The 12,066-nt window shown below is 38.2% G+C and overlaps 1 long non-coding RNA gene across 1 annotated transcript in view; it reads right to left on the bottom strand.

Moving 5' to 3' along the window:
• LOC136886857 (uncharacterized) overlaps window positions 1–12,066 on the bottom strand; it is a 39,975-nt gene that overhangs the window by 10,615 nt on the left and 17,294 nt on the right. The window contains exon 2 of the long non-coding RNA XR_010861833.2: window positions 2,876–2,977. This is a non-coding gene — a long non-coding RNA (uncharacterized lncRNA). The remainder of the gene's footprint in view (window positions 1–2,875; window positions 2,978–12,066) is intronic.

Raw genomic sequence — 12,066 nt, 5'->3', positions numbered from 1 at the left:
TTCACTTTGTTTCTCATCTCAAGTATCACTTTTTCTGCAGAAAGTAGGTAAAAGAAACACCTTACATTTACGATGCAATAAGGATAAACATTTCTAGTGATTGTAACTGCATTCAGCTAAATGTAGCTGTTAATAATGTTACTTGTTTTACGTCCCACTAACTACTTTTACGGTTTTCAGAGACGCCGAGGTGCCAGAATTTAGTCCCACAGAAGTTCTTTTACATTCCAGAAAATCTACTGACACGAGGGTTGAGATCAGAAGGCCAGCACTTCAACCGTCTGAGCCACTCAGCCCGATGCTAAATGTATTACATTAATATTCAATATGGAGAAACAGACTGTACTGCTCGAACACAGAATTTTCATCTGGGTAGAAAAAAATAGAATAGAATTGTTTCATAGAGAATTAATTTAAACCACTTGCACTAACGAGAGCGGTACAAAGTCGGACGACGAAATTCAATTTGATTTGGATAAGAGTGAGAAATGTCCAGATTTTATCCCTGAGAGTACCACTAAAGAAGATGTTTCCAGTAACCCTGACGACAATTCAGCCATAAGTAACAGCAGTTTAAGCCTACAGAAAGCAGAAAATCTTATGGTTAAACATGTTACCATGTTAAACATGTTCAACAAAGACTAATACATCAAGATATCAAAGGAGACTCAACAAAGAACTCTGAAATAAGGGATTAGCTTACGAAACAAGTAAAGGGAAGAGAGTTAAAGAAAGACAGATGTTGCCTTTGAAACCATGTCGTATACAATGCAGTGAGCGAATCTCCGAGTTAGACCGGCAAGAATGTTTTAAAAACTATTATGCTATTGGTGATCATGATAACTGAGTCCAGTACCTATCTTCTCTCATCAAAATTCAGACACCCAAAACATGCAGAGTTCGGCAAGGGAGTCAAGGGAAGTCGAGAGTGTGTGTTTGTAAGTACAATATTATCTTGGAAGGCAAAAGTCATCAAATGTGCAGAGAATGCTTTCGGCGAACATTAGGAGAGACTACATGTTTCGTAGAACGGGTCACGAAGAAAAAAATGACCTCATCAATGGGAATAGTACCTGGAGATGGAAGAGGGATGGCAGCACCCCCAAATAGAAGATCAGACAGTGAACTGGAAATTGTGAAAAATCACATTATGTCTTTTCCAAACTATGAAAGTCATTGTCAACAGAGGACAACAAAAAAGTTTCTATCCCCAGACTTGAGCATTAGTAAGATGTACAATTTGTATAAATAGTTTACAGATAATCCTGTGTCCTTGAGTATCTATACTAAATGTTTCCATGAATGTTAAGAAGCCTAAACCAAAAACACATGTCACAAGTATGATTTAATTAATATGAAAATGAGCACATTGTCTGGGGACACCAAAGAAGAGTTTATCAAAGAACACGATGCCCACCACAGGGCTGCAGAGGTAGCTTATAATGCAAAACACCAGGACAGACAGCCCTATTGGATGAAAGGAATTATTGCCTTTGACCTTCAGCAATGTCTTCCAACGCCCTTTCTGACTACTTCACTATCATTTTACAAATGGCAATTATGGACATTTAACCTGACCGCACATGACTTGAAAACAAACAAAGCAATGTGTTTCTGGCAGGAGTGGAAATCAAATTGCTTTCTGTATATACCAGTTCATTTCCCAATTGCCTGACAATATTCAATCTGTAGTATTTTATTCAGACTGCTGTGGTGGGCAAAATAGAAACTGCATTGTAGCTGCAATGTTCGCATATGTTATGCAGACTAATGACCGCATACAAGAAATACACCACAAATTCCTGGTAAGTGGACATACCCACGTGGAATGTGATGCAGATCATGCAGTAATTGAGGAGGAAAAGAAAACTGGGATGAAGATCAACCACCCAAATGACTGGTACCAGTTAGTGAGGACACACAGACGCAGAAATCCCTTTGATGTGTTTGTTATGGAACGAAGACATTTTCTGGATTTCTAAACCCTCCTGAAGACAACGGGCCCATTTCAAATGAAGAAAGTTGATACTGAAGGAAATAAATTTCTCTGGCACTCAACACATTGGCTGAAGTATGTTAAGAAACCAGTAAGTACCATTTTCTTCAAAGACACCTTCAATGAGGATGTAAATTTCAAAGAACTGTCTCTTTGAAGACAAGGAAGAATATCTTTACCAACTTCTCTATCACTGATCCATGAAGGCCCAGTACAAATACGCAGAGAGAAGAAGAAAGATCTTCTGGACCTCCTTCCTCTCAATGACAGCATATTTCAGGATTTTTATAAGAATTTGTCAGTTGCTGCCATTCCTACAAGTGATCCAGATCTCGAAGAAGTTGATGCTGATGCATGGAAGGAACTTTCAGAAGTGCAATGACTTGGATGTTTCCATTAGTACAAGCTGTTTATTGTAAATATCCTTTTTTCACATTTTTTAACAAAACTGTTTGAATAAATTACTTTTTGGTAGTCTTAAAAGTGAAAGTTCAAAACAGAGTAATTTTTTTTGCCAGTCATTAGTCGGGGAAAAACCGTATAAGACACGAGGATGGGTCGCAAAAAGATGGGTTGATCGAGTAAGAGAGATCATGAATTTACCATGGAGAATTACTATCCGGAAAACACAAGTACGTACAGAATGGTATCAGCTTATAAAAGAAACAACAAAGTCCTTGGGTCACGATACTCAGTCATGAGTGGAACGACTGGAGAGAGAGAGATATACATATATTTATTTTCATAGTATCCCATTGAAAGAAGGCATCAAGATAACAATATTTTATAAATTTTATTTCTGTGCTTCAATATGCCTATTTTAGGCTAGCAATTAACTTTAAATAGCTTTCCTGTAAAAAAAATACTTTATAGACTTACCTGGTTTTTCCTAAATGCTGTAGATATGTTCCTACATGAAAGTTATTGTACTTCAACCCTTCTATACGATACTTCAGTTTCCATGCAACCTTCTGAATCATCCTGCATAAAGAAAAAAGAATTCATTATACCTCTTGAATAATTTCAATTAAGTACCTTCTCTAAAATATTTATTGGTTTTATATTGCACCGACTCATCTAAAATAAATGATGTGAAGTCTGGTGATTGGTTTATTTATTTGTCGTATAGCTTTTAGTGCCAGGAGTGTACAGTAAGTGTGGCTTGCCAAGTGCAGGTATTTCTATTTAATGCCCATGGGTACCGTTCGCATCTGGATATGGGATGATGATAAGGTAGATAGGTGGAGAGAGAGTGCGAGCAAAATCCGGTGTCAACATGTAGCCTACTCCTATAGAATAACACAAAGGGGTACACTCAAGGCTTATCGCCTCCATCCGACGCATGAAACGCCCTCAACAGCATTATACACTCTCACTTCAAATGAACACTGCGAAGGAGTTTGGAAATTAATCCAGGCTTTTGGGTTGTAATCTAATTATTAGAATTTTTATACCACCACCTCTGCTATTCTACCGCCCAACATTCCGATGGTGAAAATTCTTCCCACCAACGGAACTCGAACCAGCTAACCATGGTATCAGACCATATAGACCTGACGCCTTAACGATCATGGTCACCAGGCAGGTAGTGGCTTGGTTGAACACTGCTGACAGCTGTAGGTTCATGTGCTGCAGGAACTGGAACTTAATAGTTTTTCTTTCTTTTTTTAAAAAGCTGCACTGACTCAGACAGGTTTTACAGCAATGCTGGAATAGGACAGGGCTAGGATTGGGAAAAAAGGTACACCTGGTATGGAAAAAATATAATAATAATAATAACATTTTTTTTTGCTATTGGCTTTACGTCGCACCGATACAGATATGTCTTATGGCAACGATGGGACAGAAAAGGGCTGGGAGTGGGAAGGAAGCGGCCGTGGCCTTAATTAATGTACAGCCCCAGCATTTGCCTGGTGTGAAAATGGGAAACCACGGAAAACCATCTTCAGGGCTGCCGACAGTGGGATTCGAACCTACTATCTCCCGAATACTGGATACTGGCCGCACTTAAGCGACTGCAGCTATCGAGCTCGGTAATAATAATAATAATAATAATAATAATAATAATAATAACAACAACAACAACATTGTTCAGTCATTCGTCCAGAGACCCTGTAAGCAGCAGAATGCCTTGCATTGAACAGGAAGGATCTCATTGGTAAGTTAGAAGCCAAAGAAAGAAAAATCCTGAGAAAGATCCTAGAACTAACCAGAGAAAATGGTAACTACAGGAGACAGCATAACAATGAACTGTATCTGCATGTGGAAAGGATAACAGACACCATTTGGAAGAGTAGGATTAAGTTTTTATAGCCACATAACACGTATGAGCTCACAGAGATCGGACCAAGTGGATCTTTTCCTACTTTGTAAAGAAGAAAACCAAAGTATCCCAGTTCAATAAAGTTGAAAAATACCTTCAAAAAATAGGGATCACGCATAAAAACATCCAGGATCGTGTTCCTCTCCAGAAGACAGTTAGAGCACACCGGCGATTCCAGGAAAAGCCAAAATTGAAAACAGGGAAGAAGTGGTCTGATGAAAAAAAAGAGGTTCACCAAAAGGGAATATGGGAAAACTGGGAAAGAATTAAAGCTCAAGAATGCAAATGGTTGCAATAAGATGGTCCACAGCCAGCTGAAATGAAGCAGAACAGAATGATATTTGTTTTAAGTCCCATCAACTACTTTCACATTGTTTGGAGATGCTGAGGTCCCAGAATTTCATCCCACATGAGTTCTTTTAAGTGTCAGTACACACACCAACCAACACTGTCACCAATATTTTACCGGGCGAGTTGACCATGCTGTTAGGGGCGCACAGCTGTGAGCTTGCATCCGGGAGACAGTGGGTTTGAACCCCAATGTCAACAGCCCTGAAAACGGTTTTCCATGGTTTTACCATTTTCACACCAGGCAAATGCTTGGGCTGTACCTTAATGCCACGGCCGCTTCCTTCACACTCCTAGGCCTTTCCCATCCCATCGTCACCACAAGACCTATCTGTGTCAGTGTGACGTAAAACAAATTGTAAAAAAAAAAAAAAAAAAATCATATCATTTGTATGAGGGGCTGGCTAATGGTGTGACAAGCATTGCCCATACCTCAGTCATTTTTACACTATCATAGCCAAACATATCGATGAAAGTAATAAATTTTGTTCTAGTCCACACCAGAAGACATAGTGCACTGTAAGGATCAGGTCTCAGAAGAAATGGGTCAGAGCTTTTTATCAGTTTACATAATTATGTTGGGTTGTTTTCAAACCTAGGTATATGGTGGTACCCGAATGGAATATTTAAAAACACGATCCTGCTATACCATCCACCAGAGACTAGATTTTTTTTTTTTTTTTACAAGCTGCTTTACGTTGCACCGACCACAGATAGGTCTTATGGTAACAATGGGATAGGAAAGACTAGGAGTGGGAAGGAAGTGGCTGTGGCCTTAATTTAAGGTACAGCGCCAGCATTTGCCTGATGTGAAAATGGGAAATCATCTTCAGGGCTACTGACAGTAGGGTTTGAACCCACTATCTCCCAGATGCAAGCTCACAGCTGTGCGCCCCTAACCACACGGCCAACTCTCTCTGTATTTTTAATCTCATCTGATCATTAGACCTCGGTGAGACTAAATGTAATGACAATTTAAATTCTAAATTTCATCCACTGATCAGAATTCAAAACTTTATGATTAAGAATGAATCAGCACATCCAACTCACAATATTAAAAGTTAAAAGTAATTCCAAAATCAATCCACTGACCAGAATTCAAAAAGAAGATGATGAACAATGATTATGAACTTAATCAGTGGATCCGACCCAAAATAACCTTAAAACAGTAGTATATACTGACTAATGGGATGCTCCCAAAGCACAATCCTGGATCGATGATTCTTTTTGTCTAAAGGTGTTCAAAACACAGGTGAACAGCCCCTCATAATTATACTTATTCTATTGCTAGTAAAGTAGAATGATGGTAATGCAATGGCAATGGCGTATGGTTTTTAGTGCCCGGAGTGTCCGAGGGCATGTTCGGCTCACCAGGTGCAGGTCTTTTGAGTTGACTCCCGTAGGCGACCTGCGCGTCCTGATAAGGATGAAATGATGATGAAGACGCATATACACAGCCCCCATGGCAGCGGAATTAACCAAAGATGGTTAAAAGTTCCCGACCTTGCCGGGAATGGAACCCAGCACCCCTGTGACCAAAGAGCAGCACGTTAACCATTCAGCCAAGGAGCAGAACAAGATTTTGGTGGTATTTCTCATGTAGCGGTACTAGTTAAAAATAACGTAGACTCACGGAGTTCCACACAATGTGGTACTACTCACAGGTAACACAAACCTATGGTGTTTCTCACACTCATAGGCAACGCAAATCCATGGTGTTCCTCACATAGTAGTACTAATCGCAAGAAAAGACGATTCATGGCGTTCCTCGCGTGATAGTACTAATCACAAGTAATCTCATGGTTCAAAATTCAGCAACCCTCAGTCACCCCTTTTAGTCGCCTCTTACGACAGGCAGGAAATTCCGTGCTTGTATTCTTCATCTGCGTTCCCCGCCCACATAGGGTTGCCAGATTTCCGGATGGCAAATAAGGAACAGTCGCTCGATTCCAGATAGCAAATAAGGAACACTCCCATTTCCTTGTCATATAGCACTAAAGTAAGGAACCATAGCCATGATTAAGGGAAAAGACCAGGGTTATATTAACAAATAAATACCGGTAACAATATAGCAGCATCAGGGTGAAATATGTAGGTACTTAATTTATTACAAACTAATAATGCATTAGTGTTAAACTGAAATGAATATTTCACAAGTACTTGTCATTTGAAGAAGCAATTTGTAAGTTTCTTATTCAACAAAATTTGAGAAATTCCTTACAATTCTCAACATAGTTGAAGTACACAAGAAGTTCATTTTTAATTAAATATATTGAGCATGTTTCTGCCATCTCTCCATTTTATTGCCATTACAGAAAGTACTCTTTCAGTATATGCATTCGATGGAAATATCTTTAAGACAAACTTAAGTAGGCCTACCATCAAAATGTTCTTCATTTTTTCTGGGCCAATTAAACCAGTGATACATACCCACCTATTTACTATTGTTTTACTTAGGAAAGTTAGTTTTATCTTCTCACCAGCACCACTCTCACCAGAAAACAAATTAACTATTTCTAAAACTTCTGAACACATGCCATCAACAATCAGCTTTTCCTGTAAACCTAATGTCTCGACTAACTTTAAAATCTTGCTGTACTGAGGTGAGTTTTCTAGAGTATTCATCAGTGAAAAACATTAGAATCATCACTAAAATGAAACCATTTACGGTACATAGATAAATTACTCAAACCTCATAGACAAGTATAAAATCATTTTCACAAACCTTAACTTCCCCTGTAAATAAGTTATTCAATAAGTTAACCAAAAAATGATTCCCCATTCTCTGTTCCTGTTGCATTGTTAAATTTTTTATAACAGTATATACTTCACAAACTGACAGATCACTATTTTCAAGACTAAGAACTGCCTTATGGAAAACATCTGCTAAATGTAACAAAAATGTAGATACAATTCTACCAGAAGTGCTTGCTTACCAAAATCATTCTGAGGAACCTAACAAATATTTCTTTACAAATACTGGACACTCATCAACACTTGAAAAATAAAATACTATCGCTGGGAGGTTTCTCAGCAGTCTTTCAATAGCAGACTTTATAGAAAGCCATCTTGTTGGCACATGTCTTAACAAATTAGTGTATTCAATAGAAAGAAACTGAAATTCTTTTAAGTGTGAAACTCTTTTTATTGAATTTGAAAAGTATTTGAATACTATAATTATCAACATTTCAATATCAATTGACACAGAATTCATCCCAGCTTTACATGAATTGTGAACAACATGTGCACAACAATTATGACTTAACCAAGGTTGGATTTTCTGCCTTTAGGTGTACATATACAGAAATTTTTCCCAAAATTAGAACTAGTGTTGTCAGCAGTATAGCTTGAAATCAGGGACAACATTAAACCATGTACTGAATTTCTGTTATAAATTTGTTGAGACATTTTTATAGCAATTTCATCCATATATTCATAGAAGTCTATAATTCTGTTACAAATACCTAGTTTTTCGTTGAAGTACCTCACAGCTATTGGGAAACATTTTTGGTTTCCTTTATTTGAAGCATCGAAACCCACATAAAAAAGAAGTGTTCTCTTAATTATTTTGTTACATATTCCACACTATATGGACCTAATACAGCTTTCACTAGACCCTCATACTTTGTCTTCCCACATGATATTTTATTTGCTAGGGAAGAATCCGGAAACAATTCTGACAAAAGTTTGACATTGCAGTCTGTGTTGGCGTAACTTACGTGGTGTTTTACAGCATGGTATACGAGCGTAAATTCCGATGCATTTTTCTGGAAAAAAATAGGCCCACATTAGAGACTACTCGTTCAAAGAAATGTACGCTGACCCACCTCTCACAATGAAAATGTTGACTTAGCTTTTCTGACTCGGAAGAATTTTTCTGAAAGTAGCTTTTCAATACAGTTGCATGCCGAGCTGAATTCTGCCTCTCCTTATGCGAAGCACTGTTGAAATGTTGCCGTACATCCGTCATTCCGCCGTGACTAATAGAACAACCTTCTCTAGCTATTCCAGTATACACTCTGTAACTCACTTTGTACTTAGTACCCACGACGTACTGTAATTCTGGGAAATCTTTTTTCCAGACGAAACGATACTGCTGCAACCTCCCTTTCTTCTTTGTGTGTTTCTCTTCAACTTCATCGATCTCTTCCCGTTATCGTTTATTAATAAATTTATCCATTACGGTTATCACTCAAAATATTCCATGTAGTAAACGTAGCTGTAGTTTACATAACACACTATACAAAAGCAATTTCTTGTTTACCACAAACGTCCTGCGTCCGCTCACAATGTACCTCGAGCACACTGCCAGAGGCGCTGTTCTGAACTATGATGGCTGATCATTGGTCAGGTCGGAATAAAGAATATTTTGATCATAATCGCACACTTTTTCTGTACTAGACCACGATATTTTAAAAAACGGAACATTGGGTGTACGTATTGTTCCAGGCAAAACCGTACATCTGGCAACCCTACATCCACGGGGGGTAAAAATGAAGTTGTCTCATGTGTTTACACGGTTTAAAATGGCGGTCCTATAGTGCCTAAACTGAGATTAGAACCTATATTTCCCTATATTCCTAAAATTCCTATTTTACCGGGTTAGTTGGCCATGCGCTTAGGGGCGCACAGCTGTTAGCCCCACTGTCGGCAGCCCTGAAGGTGATTTACTGTGGTTTCCCCCTCTCACACCAGACAAATGCAGGATCTCTACCTCAATTAAGGCCACGGCCGCTTCCTTCCCACTCCTAAGCCTTTTCTATCCCATCAACGCCATAAAACCTGTCTGTGTCGGTGCGACGTAAAACAAATTTTTAATTCTATTTTTATCCTTAAATCAATTAAAACTGCTTTTAATTTATTCCGAGAAACTGAAATATTTGCAGACACATTTTCAGTATCTTGAACAGTATATTCTTAAAAATGTTTTCAAACAAAATCCTGAAAGTGGAAAGCTGAAAATCATGCCCTCCGGAAGACCTTCAGAACCACCCATGGTAAACACACTTGTAGTCTATGTGTTGGCTTCCAAGTCATCTTTAATAAAACTGTGGTTACAGACATTTCTAAATATCATATCAGATAGCAAAATTATATTCTGTGATGTTTGCAGCAGAGGTTTTTTTAAATATATTTCCTCCCTGAAGTGTTATCATGAATTTAGCAAATTAAAAATGGTATTCTAATTGATAAATGCTTATTAAAATACGCAAAATTGAAGCTGCCTAGAATACATTTTTAGGACTTACTTTTTTATATTTGTGAGCTTATTTTAAGCACCTAAAATAAAAAAATAGCACCTAAAAAATCGAGTTGTTCTGACCATACAGTTCCTGACATCTACCTTCTGATATCCAAACTAGCAAGAAATCTTAATCACATAACGTGAATTCTCATTTCTAGGCAAGTAGCACAGTATCAGCAATGACACGCTGTCTCCACTATATACACCACCCGGCATCCAACAGCACTGAATGCTGCCAGGGCTGCCAACAAGTGGCGATATATCATGGGCGAGCCATAGGTAATGTGCGTAATTGCACATGCTGAACAAACAGAGACAATGAAATGTTCCCAGAGAATAAAATGAAGAGTGTTGTTTCGAGCAGGTCTATGGAAACAGGACATCAATGCTTAGCTGCACATCTAGCTAAAATCAAAATATACCTGACGGAAAGTGTACCATCCGTAAAATTACTGGATCAGTGATGGACTTGAAACACCTACTTCAGTGCACAGGACTTAACCCTACCCAACAAAAACAAGGAAATTTACCAGCCCTATACTGGACAGCCAGGAACATGATGAAACAGCACTATATTCCCTAATACATCTGCAGATTATAATGTTATTTGTATATTACTGTTGTTTAGAGATACAGACGTGTGCAAATTATTAGAATAAATGATAAATCTAACAGTAATTCACTTTTAAAGTATAATTATAATAATTTATCAATATACAATGACCTCTTTAGTACTTTGTGTGCATTCCCTTGTTTTTTTATAACCATTTGGATCCTCTTTGACATGATTGACACAAGGTCCTTGCACATTTTCTGAATTTCTTCATCTCGATGCCATATATCTATGATGTTTTCAATGAGACCAATTCTGGTTATTGTTCTTTTCCTCAGTCTTGACTTCACAATTCCCCATAAATTTTCAATTGGGTTGCAGTCTAGGCTATTATCAGGCCAAGGCAATGTCTTTATACTGTTTTCCTTCGAAGAATTTCTTAACAGACTTGGCCTTATGGCATGGTGCTCCGTCATGCATAAAAATGCAATCTCCATCAGGAAACTAATCCCTGATCTGAGGCAGCAGGCGGGTTCGAAGCACCTTCTTGTACTGATCCTGCTCCATCGTGCCCTCAACAATGTATAATCTGCCACATCCATGAACTGACATGCAACTCCATACCATCACTGAAGTTGGATGTTTAACTTTCTGTGTGGTACAGTTTGATGAAAACGCCTCATGAGGGGTCGTTCTCACATATTGGCTGCTTTCCTCGGACACAGAAAATATGGACTCATCAGAAAAGATTACCTGCAAGATATTAAGCACTTATTGGAATGGCTTTTTCAACAGAATGTTTTGAAAATATAAGAAAATAAATCAGTAGAGCTCTGACTGAATTTTTGAAAAAATCCACTTAAGCCATGAGGATGAAGTTACTTCTTAGCAAACAGTAAATTATGGGATATATCATGTTGCTTACCTTTTCCCAATTGTCCTTAAGCTCATTATGCATTGGTTTTGCCCATTCCAGTCGTTTCTTAGCCATGGTAGGTGTTATTTTGGCTTTATTTCTCGGCTTTCTTGCAAGAAGTCCTGCAGCACAAAGACTGCTTCTGACAAGTGATGGAGATATTTCAACTCCATAGTTCTTTATTTGATTGCTCAAGTCCTTACTGGTGCTTCTTCGATTCATCTTAGCCATTTGAATCAATTTTCGTTGCATATGGGGGCTCATTATCGGTTTTCGACCACATTTCCCCTTACGTTTGACTGCACGGTTTTCCCCTGATTTCAATGCAGAGCTGATTCACTAACCGATACTTGCGAAAGATTCAATTTACTAGCAATATCTTGTTGGGAATATCTACCTTCCTTTAATAAACATTCAGTCAATGCCAATTTATGGGGAGAAAGATCTGTTTTCTTAACCATCACCTCACTTTTGCAAAAAGATACAACTTCAGTTCACCACTTCAAAAACTCACAAGGAAACAAATCCAAAACCCAACTTTATCCCAAACTTGGATTATACAGACATATATAAATAATATAAAACACTTCTAGGCTTCAATTCTGGCATAGGAACTCAACACTGCACTAGAAAAAGCTATGGAAACCACATTCAACAATTGCCACAACATCAGCTGATTCAATAA

The sequence above is a fragment of the Anabrus simplex genome, chromosome X (genome assembly GCF_040414725.1).
Source record: "Anabrus simplex isolate iqAnaSimp1 chromosome X, ASM4041472v1, whole genome shotgun sequence".
Lineage (NCBI taxonomy): Eukaryota > Metazoa > Arthropoda > Insecta > Orthoptera > Tettigoniidae > Anabrus > Anabrus simplex.
Note: the sequence above shows the minus strand (reverse complement) of the source record. Positions and strands in the feature narration are given on the sequence as shown.